Genomic DNA, 12,847 nt, shown 5'->3' with positions numbered 1-12,847 from the left:
CACTGCTTCAAAGATAACTACACATCAATGTAGAGTTAAGCATGTTTTGGTAGGTTCCTGAACATCCAGAAATGAGATAGTTATTGACTAAGTGAGGACTGGTGATGCAGGATCATTGAATAATGATCAGACAACTTGCAGACGAGGCGAGCATTAGCATTAGCATCAGATTCATTCATTTCATTTTGACTGACGATTGGTCTTCAGGAGATGCAATGTCAAAGTCATGCTGAATATCTTCTTTCACTCCAGTGCCATTGGTTCATCACAAGTATGCACCGACCAGCGCAACCATCACCAAGGAGTACTGCCAAGAGGTTCTGTGTTATAATTGGCAGCTCCGTCGCTATTAAGGCAGTGTTCATGCGGGTCTGGACATCGTCCGCATGTGTCAAAACCTAAGTGCGGGTTCCGCATCCGCACATACAAGTTTTGACAATTAGGTTATTCGAAGCTATTCACACGATGCGGATGCGGGTCGAATTCGTCCGCATCTTTGGCTACTTTTTGAAGATGTTTGTATGGATTTTTTTTAATTATTTGCCATAAATACCCTTAAAAACACTATATGAACCTATTTCTTATCAAAAACGGTTCATCATGGGCGAAATCGACCTACACCCAAATATACTTGTAGGTATCGGGGGGGGGGGGGACAAATAAACAGGGCCCTTCATATGGTGTTTTTAAGGTTATTTATGGCAAATAATTAAAATTCCGCGCAAAATCATCTTTAAAAAGTGAGTCCCACCCCTCCCTGTTCATCAATATGATGTACCCACATACGTCTATCCCTACGTTTCCTTCTGAGATGGAGATATAGCAATTTTAACTGCCTTTTGTCCATACTTAACAATTTTATACAATAAAACCTGTCAACAACGGCCATTGACGGGACCAAAATTATAAGCTTACACTCATTTAAAAAATATAAATATTTAAAATTATTTTAAATATTTATTTTTAAAAAAATTTGTAATCTTTTAATTTTTTTAAACTTAAAAAAAACTTTTATTAAACAACATTATCCACGTACGGCGCTCACTCACCGCCGGGTTAAGACGTTTGAAGGCCCTAAGCACTTGAATAGTTTTGGTGCCCCCGATACCTACAAGTACATTTTACTAGATATTCAGTCTGTAAACTGAAAAAAATGAAATTTTATATTTCAGAATTGGCTAATCTAAGGATGGGATTTCATTCTAAAAGGTTTATGGAAGTTATTTTATAAAACTTGATAAAAGCAACCAATAAATTTATCGGTCGCATTTGCTCGAATGCAACCTATAAGGTTTATTGGCTGGACTTTTCAAGTTTTATAAAAGGGATTTTATCAAAATTTTATAGTGTAATAACGGCCTAAGACAGAATTGTGATGTGAATATTTCTGAGCACAGACATTTTGAAAGTCTCCATCCCTTCTCCTTTTTTTCTACTTGCAAAGTCTTTGATATCTCCTGATTTTTTTGGGACATCAATGGATGTTTTTGGAATTTTTCTTTCATATTTTCCAAAAAAGACCCAGATATTAGATTTTTTTTTTTTCAAAATCTTTTGAAAATATTTTAAGATATTTTCTTCCATTGACTACTTGTGAGGATTGAACTGAAGGCATCTTTACACCCATATTCTATGGGCTCTAAATTAAACCACCAAAGAATGGCTCTGGGCTGCCTATGGGCACTGAATCAGGGGTAAAGGAGTAAAATAATTACAAAAATCGCGAAAAAAATAGTTTTTATGTATGACTTTCAAACTAAAGGTCTTTAGTTGTGCTTGTGTGAAAGGGCATGCGGATTCGCATCCGCTCCGTGTGGAAAGGGCCGAAGTTCAGAGTTACCAACTTACTACGTGAAAACCTACACAACCTACGTGCACAACATTAGCATTAAAAAGAAATAAAACGTACAGTGTTTCTCAAAGTGTGTGTCGGGCGTCACCGTGAGCTAGGGATATTGGTTTGCATGCCTATTTATGCTTAGAAATGGTTCTTTTAAAACTAAAAATGCAGTAGACTCCGGCGTAATGTGGCGGTTTATTATGTTCTGTACTCTACGTTTTAAAAATTTAATTCAGGAAAAGGAAGTCCACGCATAAAAATGTTGCACACATTTCAAAGTAAATTGTATAACGTCTAACTTAATTGCAGGAAACAAAATCATATACACTGTGCAGCATGAATGCGTATGCACTTTTCAAATAAGCAAAATACAGTGCAATCTCACTACAAAGATTTTACGATAAACTCCTCTACAATTATACTTTTTAAAATCTTGTTTGGGATAGTTTATAGCCTAATTTTAAAGTCTCGCTGCAACGGTATCCTTTACTACTAAACTTCCTCTATATAGGTATTTTCTGAGATTTGCTAACTGCAACAATATTTTTTTAATATTTCGCTCGAAATATCTTTATTATGTTTATCCTTATATACAATATATATTTTTAAACTTGTCACTTTTTTTATTTCTAAGGACATAAACCTAACAATATAGGTTTTTGGCACCACCGGATCGCAGTGCCGTCTGAAGGCATGAGCCCACCCGGGCACTGCCTGGAAAACTCAAGAAAAGAGGGAGAAATGAGATGTGGTTGAACTTTTCGAAAATTTGCCTGGTAGGGCTTCAGAAAAATCACTTGGCCCGGGACCCACGAGGCTCTTAAGACGGCCCTGCCTGATCACCAAAAGAGTAGTTATTAAAATAAAAAGAAAATTTTTCATACTTTGACAACTATACAACCTCTTGAAACATGAATGGGATGAGTACTACACGTTATTTGGGAACTCTTTCTAATTGGAAGTATATACGTAGGATCAACGATTCGTCAGTGAAACGCCATACCCAGTTTGCTATGCACCCTGTATGTATGTATATGCATATACAGTACTTGGTTTTCCCGTGTGTGTGCATGAATTTAGTATAAAGACCATTCTTTCACCATTCATTAGTGTTTTTTATTTCCATCAATCCTGATTGATTTACTTCATTTTTCTCCTTCGGGCTCTTTTCTCTTGATTTCTTTCTTGTTAACGAGGCTTCTGAATTTATTTTCTCCGTAAGTTTCGAATTCGTTCGAATGTTCTGCCAAATGTGAATAGGAAAAAATATTATTTATAAAATTGATAAAAATCATTGCCATGTGATAACACCGTTTTAGAAGTAAGCAATTTGGTGGTTATCTGATAGTACGCACGCATATCTGTCAGTAAAGCTCATCATTGCAGGAATGTCCAAAATCCGCGTTGCGAGATCGAACCAAAAATTAGTCTAATATGGGGTATGGTCCCCCTCTCACAGTCCGACAGGTCACACAGCGCGACGTCATACTGGACATGAGGTAGTTGAGGAGTGTCCCACTCCTGTAGCGACGCAGTTTTCAGTTCCGGGATGGTTCTCGGAGGGGGATGGCGAGATGCAATTGCCCTTCCAAGAGCGTCCCAGACATGTTCTATAGGGTTTAGGGCAGGAGATCTGGCTGGCCGATCCATACACCGAATATCCTCACTTTCCAGATAATCGTTGACGAGGTGAGTCCGATGTGAACGAGCGTTGTCCTCCGTGAACAGGAAAAACTGCGCTCCTGAAAAGTCGAACATATGGCTCTAAGATCTCCTCTCTATACCTCTTAGCAGTCACGGACCCTCTGCCAAGCACATGGAGGGGTGTGCGGCCGTCCAACGTGATGCCTGCCCAGACCATGACACTTCCACCACCATAGTGGTTAATTTCTCTTTTGTGGGAGGGATGGTATCGGGTACTAGGCTCCCTCTCCAGATGAGTGTACGTTGAAAATCAGTGTCCAGGCTGAATCTCGACTCATCTATGAAGAGCACTGTGTTCCACTGAAGTCTGGTCCAAGGCTGATGTTGTCTGCGCCATGCTAAACGCGCTCTGTTGTGTGCTGCAGTTAGCGGGACTTCTGGCATAAAGCCCTCTCTCATGAAACCTTCGGGAACAGTAAACCGCGAAACTCGAGTTCCAGTGGCAGCATGCAACTCACGTGAAAGCTGTGATGCTGTAGCAGTACTGTGGCGCCGCACTGAAAGCGCCAAATAACGATCCTCATTGGTCGTCGTATCTGTTCCAAGACCTTGCCCAGGTCTTCTCGATATGAATCCAGTGTCCTGAAATTTCCTGTGGTTCCCAACTGCGAGGCGCAAATGCGAGCCGATCTCCCCATTAAAAAGTCTCGCCAGAGAGAGCAACAGGCCTGCAACGATTAATTATTCAATCATTACACTTCACTCATAGTTAGAAAAGCTGGTGGCAGATGGCAGCGCTACATATAGCAAGCATTACACAGAAACAAACTTCACGTCAGGTTTCACTACACGTACACGCACATTCCCGCATGTACCAATTCGTTAGAGGTTCCGCAGAGAAACATGGACGAGGTACATGTGTGGTTTAGTAATAGTGTCCTGAAACTGTTTCCACAAGTTGTAGAAGACACATTGAGCTCTGTAGCCACCTGCACTTGTGATTGCCCTGCCTCCAATCTACCGACGATTCTCCATCTCATTCCGTCACCCATACATTTGTGACTACTCATTTTACCTGACAGTTTATAAAATTAAAAAAAAAAACTCTTGCGAGAAACACAATAGATGTCGCCGAGGACTACGAGCACACGAATCGTGGAAAACGCCTCGTGCCTTCATCATCCCCTCCGTGGCCACAGCTTCGCCCACACGCAAGTGGACGCTTACGTATTTGACTCTGAATATGTGCATACTTCTTCAGTGGCGTTATTAGTGCCTTTGATTCAGTACTTTTTGGGAAAACACACTCAAATAGCAGGTATATTCTTTAACTGATGAGCGCATCAAACCTGATGGACAACTATTGCTAGGTAAGACATGTTGATAGTTCTTTAGTACATGATGAATAATAATAATCGGAGAAAAACGCGCTGCTTGTTGGGTGCTGATTTTTAAATTATGTCTGATCCCATATTGTTGGTAAGCAGAGAAAATCTACTATCAGAGAGAAAATGCGGTAGTGAATTTTCTCAATTCAGATAGATCGAAGTTGAAGGAGATCAGGTAATGAAAATTCTCGAAATAGCAAACTTACTTCATCGCCATTGAGAAAATCTCTTTCGATTGAATTTTTTGGACAGATGTTCCCTAAAAATTTATGCACATATTGAAAATATATTTTTTTCTTCTCTCGAAACACTTCATAAAGAGTGAAAATTATTTCAGACCCGTTTGTGTTTTTCTAATTAACGCTTAGGATAAATACTTTGTCATCAAGTCGGCCTGCCTTCTCTTTAAATCAACAGTACTTAGTCTGCGTGCAATTAGGGGCATAGTGCCATTGCTGGGCTTAAGTATTTTGCGGCCCTGTGCAGGAACAGCTTTGCGGCCCTCTAAAATAATTTTGTCCGACCCTCCAGTGTCTAGAACATCCCGGCTCTCACCAGATTTACACATAGCACCTGAAAACGACTATCAAACTATGTACTACTGTATTATGTGAATGAAAAAAAAAAAGACAATGGCAATAAATTCGATCAATAGCACCCATCGCCCAGCGAGAAAAATTGTAGACGTGGACCCCGGGTATTTGAAGGTTACTACTCTGCAATTATGACCCCGCAATGGTTGGGCTGACAGAGCTCCAGCCCGGAACGATTCTTGATTTTTTGTTTCTTTACCATTTAAACCGTATGTAACTAAGCCATGACCAGCCAAATGTAGTCCTCGGGGTCATAGTATGTGGCCCCGGATCTAATTTTGTTAAAATGAAATCAACGACACATTTATTGGTGACATAAGTGACCCGTGGCACATTTACAGATTATTCAAGTGACTGAAGGCATATTTAAAGTTCATTGGAGTGACCCGCAGCACAGTTCCAGAGCACTCAAGCGGCCCACGACACATTTTCAAACTAATGAAATGGCCCGCACTCTCAAAAAGTTTGGGCACTTTCCGCACAGCACCACAATAGAAAGACTGTCAGGCAAGGGCGTAGCGAGGGGGGGGGGGGACTTGGGGGTCTGGTCCCCCCCCCCCCCCCGAAATGTGAGAAAATGACCAAAAAAGGGGAAAAGATGGCCAAATCCATTGTTCTGTCACTTTGGTCCCCCCCCCCGAACGAAATTTCTGGCTACGCCCCTGCTGTCAGGGCTGGACTACCGCTATGCAGAGCAGCAACTAAACACTTTTTCGGCCAGTCAAGCCTACTTCCCACCGTGTAGTTTTAAATACGTCGTTAAAGAAAGAATTTAGTATTCCTTTTGGTCCAGGGCCAAGAACCCGCGTACACTCTTGGTTTTAGATCAAAAACCCTAAGCCCAGTGCCATCTTAACGCATGGGCCCACACAGGCACGGCCCGGGGGACTCAGAAAAAGGAGTAGTTGCATTTTTCGAAAATTTACCAGTTAGGGCCTCAGAAAAATAACTTGGTGAAAAATGATGCTCTCAAGATGGCACTGCTTAAGCCTGTTAGTTCTCGGTCTCGAAAAGAATCTTAAGCTATTGCTTTATTAAGTCAAAATGTTGCTCAATGTAACGTAGTAAAAGAATTTTTATTCCGTTTTGCGGCCCGGTGCGGATGCACCTTTCGCACCAGCATAAGTCCGGCCCTGGACAGTGCATCAGGTTTTGCGTGATTTTTTCATCTCAACTCCATTGCGTCTATATTACGCCATTAATCGTTCCTCATAACGATCTGTCTGGATAGAACTTGATAAAATTGAATTGTTCTAGAAAAATTTCAAACGCTCCATGACAGAAGAAAGACATAATTTCGAGGAAGTAATAACCTGAACACACACAGAAAAAATAAAAAAAGAGATCCATGCTTAACAAAGAAAAGTGATTGGGGAAAGGAATTTCGACACAAAATAAATTCACATTGTTGTCTCGGTTCATTATCGTGAATATTCCTAAGGAATTCGGACTCCATTGTTTGAGAAATGAACAACCGAATGTCTGTGAGAATAAAAAGGCGATGTTCCAATCTGTTTTTGTAGTACATTGGAAGCAGTTACAAACCTATTAGGTCTCTTCCCGAACACTCGCGCAAATTTGTCTCGAATTCGATTTTGGTCATCAAACGCGAACCCACGGAACTCACGATTTGCGATTGCATACAACGCATGACAAAGTAGTCTTTCTTCAGTGAAGGATGCCTTGGCTGCCAAGAAAAGGAAGAGAACATGCTCTAGTAGCATTCCTTGAGTAAACTCCACGGGACATGAACTTCGATTGACGAGCAGTTATTGGCCATTCCTGTCTCGAAGTTCACGTGAACGGAAGTCCGAGTAGCTCTACGGCGGCTGGGGATTTGGAGAAGGGGACTAGACCATTATCGATGCGACAGGTCTGTAAGGAATTACCCACGGGAAAAACTCATATTCTCTTACAGTTTCAATATGTTTTTGTTCACTGGGAACAATTGCAAACCTATTAGGTTGCTTCTGTGCACTGGCGCGAGTTTGACTACAAATTCAGTTCTCGGTCACCGAACGATGGACTTCAGAAGCCCAACGTTAGTGAATGCGTGCAACGCATGACAACGTAGTCTTTCCTCTGTGTGAATGGCCTTGACCTATGTGGTGGAAAAAACTTGACCTTCTTGCTAACGTTGATGAGTGGCAATTGGCCCCTCCACCTCAAAAGGTGGCTTGGAGGAAGAGTTTCTTCTACAACAGAGTTTGACGGTTCTGTGGTGGAGACTAGACCGTGATTCCCAATATATATGTCTGTAAACAATCTTAGAGGGAAAATAATTGTACTATCAATTTTCAACATTTGCGTAAGAATGAATTTACTTTTTTTTCCAAGTTCATACATTTTTGTAAGATTTCTTATCGTAGTATTCAACACGCTTTCTTTTTGTGACTGTTCTGAGGAGCTGTGGATAAACATTGCATAGTAAGGGGGCCACGTTTGGCATAAGTTTGAGAACCACAGCTTTATGGTCATCATACTGGAATAACTACTCCAGGCTGCACACTTACTCTACATATGTCGGCGATGAAGTTATGTGTATAACAAAACTGGCAATAGGTTTGAGGGATTCCCAACAATTTAGGGTACAGCCGCAGTGCTAAAAGGCACATTAAGAATCTAATTTCGTTTCTTAGGACAGTGGTTCCCAAACTGTAGGTCGTGACCTCATTGGGGTCGTGTTAATGAACTTGGGGGGGGGGGGGCGAGATGTTTTCAAAAATGAAAATTTCCTAAAAATTATATTTATTTATATTTTCCGCCACTTGAGTAAAGGTATGTGAAAACTTAACCGTCTTAACTCAGTTGAGCTACTTACTATATATACATATTATCATACAATTTAATTTGATCAAATTCTATACACGTACAATAAAAATATATCAATATACTTATACAGGTTGATTCAGAAAGAATCATCTGATTTAGAAATTGTATAATTTTTAAAATTTAAATTTCAGATTCATTAGTGATATGGTGAATACAGTCGAATCAAGTTTTAACGAATACCGATGTAGCGAAAATCTCGTTGTAACAAACACTTTTCTGATAACCCAGATAAGCTTGCATAGGAACAATGCATAAACCTGGAATTTCTTTATAACGAAATTTCGTTATAGCGAAGTGATTTCTCCGGTCTCTTGGAGTTCGTTATAACTGGATTCGACTGTATATAGAGAAAATGTTTATGTTTTAGATTATGAACTGCGGTAAACCCTTCTTAACGGTCACCCCCCTCAGATGTAGTCACCCCCCCCCCCCACCGTTTTACGACCAAATAAAAATATCCTGTCAAAAAGCCTGTATAAATAATTTATTTGGAACTCTGCTTAAAGGTCACCCTCAGGTACGGTCACGGACACCGTTTTCGGCATTTGTTCCATTGGACTAAAACCCCTGTACGAACACCAATCGCCGCAGTTTTGATTCAAATTATCCTCACTAGATGGCAGCACAGGTTAAAATATTCCACCCCACTTTTTTTGGCTACTTTTCAGCGAAACTTGCAGTTTTGTTATTTGCTTGCTTGAAGTTTTTGTTTATGTTGGGCAACTCTGATATCAGTTTGCTGGTTGTGCTCGTATATTTCACGCTGTTTAATATGGCTCTTTTACTAGTAAATCTTCGCTTTCTATCACTAACAGAAAAGATCCGAAGAGAAAAAAATGTGGTAATCGAATAGTGAAAAATGCTAGTGGGAGTTCATGTTCTTAGAAATGAACACAATGTGTGGAGAGGAGACAGACATGATCCATTTTGAAGCAAAAAAACCACTAAGATCCTTTTTTCTCTCGACCTTGTAGTCGAGAGACTAAAGTAGAAGAGGGATGGTTACGGGAAAAAATTTCTCATAAAAAATATGCAAAATATTGCCTTAAAATTACTAAAATATGCGTTATCACGTAAAACTAGTGAAATATGCAAATATGTAAGTGGACGGCCTGGAATAGTTATTCCAGCAGTATAATTGATCGCTCATATATATCTACTCTATAATATAAAATCAAAAACTCGAAAAGGGGCCCGTTTCTAAGAAACGAAAATTAGTGACGATTTTATGTAACGGAAGTCGGTGACGTTTTTGTGTGACGAAAATCTGTTACGTTTTTGGGTCGTTTTCATTTAACTCGCATATATCGGGACTAAGTTATGTGCATGTGCCGAGAGGTTCCTACATCCTACAGCAGGGTCCTAGGATGGAATAGATGGTGAGCCCCCAAACCAGCTTTCTCATGGGCCTTTTCGTGGTTAATATATATTGTGAAAAAATCAAAAACTGATAAGAAACGTTCCGGCCTCTGTCAGCCCTGCCCTTGTGGGGGTCATGCCGAGAGGTATGTATACGTATAATATACATATATCACCAGTGCTCCCAACACACAGGGTCGGGGTACCCGGGGGATTGCTCATATACCTTCATGGGGAAGTTAAAAGGTTTCATTTCCAGGGGCCCTTGATGGATCTCATTGATTTCTTGCTGCTTTGATATTGAAAAATTTGGGATAGCGAAAGCCCAAGATATATCCGGTCTGGGGCACCCATAAAATTCGCGAATTCGGTCTCAGGTAATTGCGTGGAGGGCATGGATTTATTCGTAGGTAAAATGAATGCAAATGAACATTTGCCGTGGCCCTCACAGGGGGTATATACCCGATAAGCTTCCGAGTCAGGGGCCCCGTTTTATTTTGGGGCCCTGGATGAATCTCATTTTTTTCTGCTGTTTAACCTTGTAGAATTGGCAACAGCGGAAACCCGAGATAAATCCAGTCTGGGCCCCCCCACTAAAAATCTGCGTACTGGGTTCCCGTTACTGGATGTGGGGCCCTTGATTTTATTTGTTGTAAAATTGATAAAAAAGAAAAATTTTCGTGGCCTCCCACAGGAAGGGGGATGTCCGACAAGCCTCCAGGTCGGGACCCCCATGGAAAAGTTGACAGGTTCCATTTCGGTGGGCACTGAATGAATCTCATTTTTTTGTTTTGTTTAATATTGTAAAATTTGCAGCATCGCTAGCCCAAGATACAGCCAATCTGGGGGCCCCACCGAAAGTATGCTAAAGGGTGTCCCCCTGGTAATTGGTTGGGGCCCTTTTATTCGTTATTAAAATTAATACAAATGAAAATTTTTCATGGCACTCGCAGCCCGGGATGTCCGACAAGCTTCTAAGTTTAAGGCCCCATGTTTAAAGGTTTCATATTGGGGGCCCTGGATGAATCGCATTCTTTTCTGTTGTTTAACATTGTAGAATTTGCAACAGCGGAAGCCCGAGTTTATCCAGTCTGGGTCCCCCACTAAAAATCTGCGTATTGGGTCCCCGCTAATGGATGTGGGCCCTGGATTTTACTCGTTGAAAAATTGATAAAAATTAAAAATTTTCGTGGGGGAAAATTTTCGTTTTCACAGGGGGATGTCCGACAAACCTCCAGCTTGGGACCCCATGGAAAAGTTGACAGGTTTCATTTCGGGTGTCCCTGGATGAATCTCATTGATTTTTGTTTAATATTGTAAAATTGGCAACACATCGGTATCCCGAAATAAATCCAGTCAGGGGCCCTACTAAAATTCAGTGAATTGGAGTCTGGGGACCCCATGGGGAAGTTTTCTGGGGTTACTTGATGAATCACATTTGTTTTTTGTTGCTTTATTATTGTAAAATTCGCTTCTTTAGTAAGCTGGTGTTTTCACATGTCCCTTTCCATGGCACGTTGATGAAGTGGGACGAAATAAACAAGATATGTTGTGAAGAGAATGGGAGCGGGAGGGGTTGTCCGCCAAAGCGTTATGGGACAGAGCGCCCCCCCCCCCTAGTACACCGAAGAGCCAAAAAAACTGGTACACCTGCGTAATATCGTGTAGGGCCCACGCGAGCCCGCAGAAGTGCCGCAACACGACGTGGCATGGACTCGACTAATGTCTGAAGTAGTGCTGGAGGTAATTGACACCATGAATCCTGCAGGGCTGTCCATAAATCCGTAGGAGTAAGAGGGGGTGGAGTCAGAGGGTGTGGTGGCCAGCGGAAGTGTCTAAAGTCAGAAGAGTGTTCCTGGAGTCACTTTGTAGCAATTCTGGACGTGTGGGGTGTCGCATTGTCCTGCTGAAATAGTCCAACTCACTAGGTAGTAAATTGCCCATAGATAGCGATAGACATGAGTTGTGCTCGGTTTGGAAAAAAAGTATTGCACATTGAAAAAAGTACAATTTACTCTCGGTTCACGAACGTCTTGGTTTGCGAGCAATAATTCCGTTTACGAACAACAAAAATTGATTCAATTTACGAACTTGTCTTAGCTTAACCGCTTCGCTTACAAATATTAGCGAGAAATTCGTATGATCTCTATTTGACAAATGGGCGATCCTAATTTAATGTTCTTTAGCACCAATTACTTCAATTCGCCAGTTTTTCGAACTTTACGCCATGGGGCTATTGCCCCATTGTAATACGTCACTGGATTTGGTTCTATGATTTTGAAAAATATTCAGTTTGGCACGTTGCCATTTGAAAAGTACTTAGATTTGCGTGGTGGATTTTCCAGCCATGTAGTAGGAGCTCGGAAGGCTTACTTTGCCCGGGAGTGGAGTATGGTAATCTTTACATTACTGCCTGGGTAACCCCCCCCCCCCGTATGTGTAGAGTAGAGTATCGCTGTTGTGGTTTTCTTCTTTCACAGTTGTTTGATGACTGATTTCTTCATACTAAAACAATGAAGCAGAGCCGAGGCTTCGGTTTATATCTGTACTGCTTGGAGGCAAATTGATTTCTTGTTTTCTGAAAATTTTGACGGTGATTGGTCGAAGTGTGTAAATGTGAGCAGGGAGAAACATACAAACACACACACACTAACAAAGAGATCTGTTTCGCAATGCAATTACATTTTTTTCCAAGAAAGAAAAACTCCATAGGCCTGAAAATGAGGACAAAAGGGGCCAATTTGAGAAATGTATAAGAACATGTCCTCCTAAATGACGAAGTTTGCTAACCCTATGTGATATAAAATACTATCGTATTGAAGTATGTAGATTTCCACTCTATCTCTGCAGAGAGATCTTTACGAGTTAGAATACCAACTAGAGAAGTGTTCAAGGTGTCAGTCGCCGATTTTGACAAAAGCGGCAGCATTGGTCGTGCTAAGTAAAAAAATTTAATGGAACTTCCCATTAGAGTTGTGCCGTTCTCAAGATAGGGGCCAATTTATGTCACCAATAGACAGGGTGCATAGCTATCTCCTCGCATCGCAAATTACTCGCGAAAGATTGATACTAGAGGCGTACTTCCAATTAGAAAAAGTATCCAAATAACGTGTAGTACTCAGATACGTCATTCATATTGTAGAGGTTTGTATAGCTATTAAAATAAAGACAAAAATTAATTAATATTAACT

The sequence above is a fragment of the Pholcus phalangioides genome, unplaced genomic scaffold (assembly GCF_987345545.1).
Source record: "Pholcus phalangioides strain wild (caught in Gottingen) unplaced genomic scaffold, Ppha-v1.0 ptg000001l_1, whole genome shotgun sequence".
NCBI classification, from domain to species: Eukaryota; Metazoa; Arthropoda; class Arachnida; order Araneae; family Pholcidae; genus Pholcus; species Pholcus phalangioides.
This window is presented reverse-complemented; position numbering follows the sequence as displayed.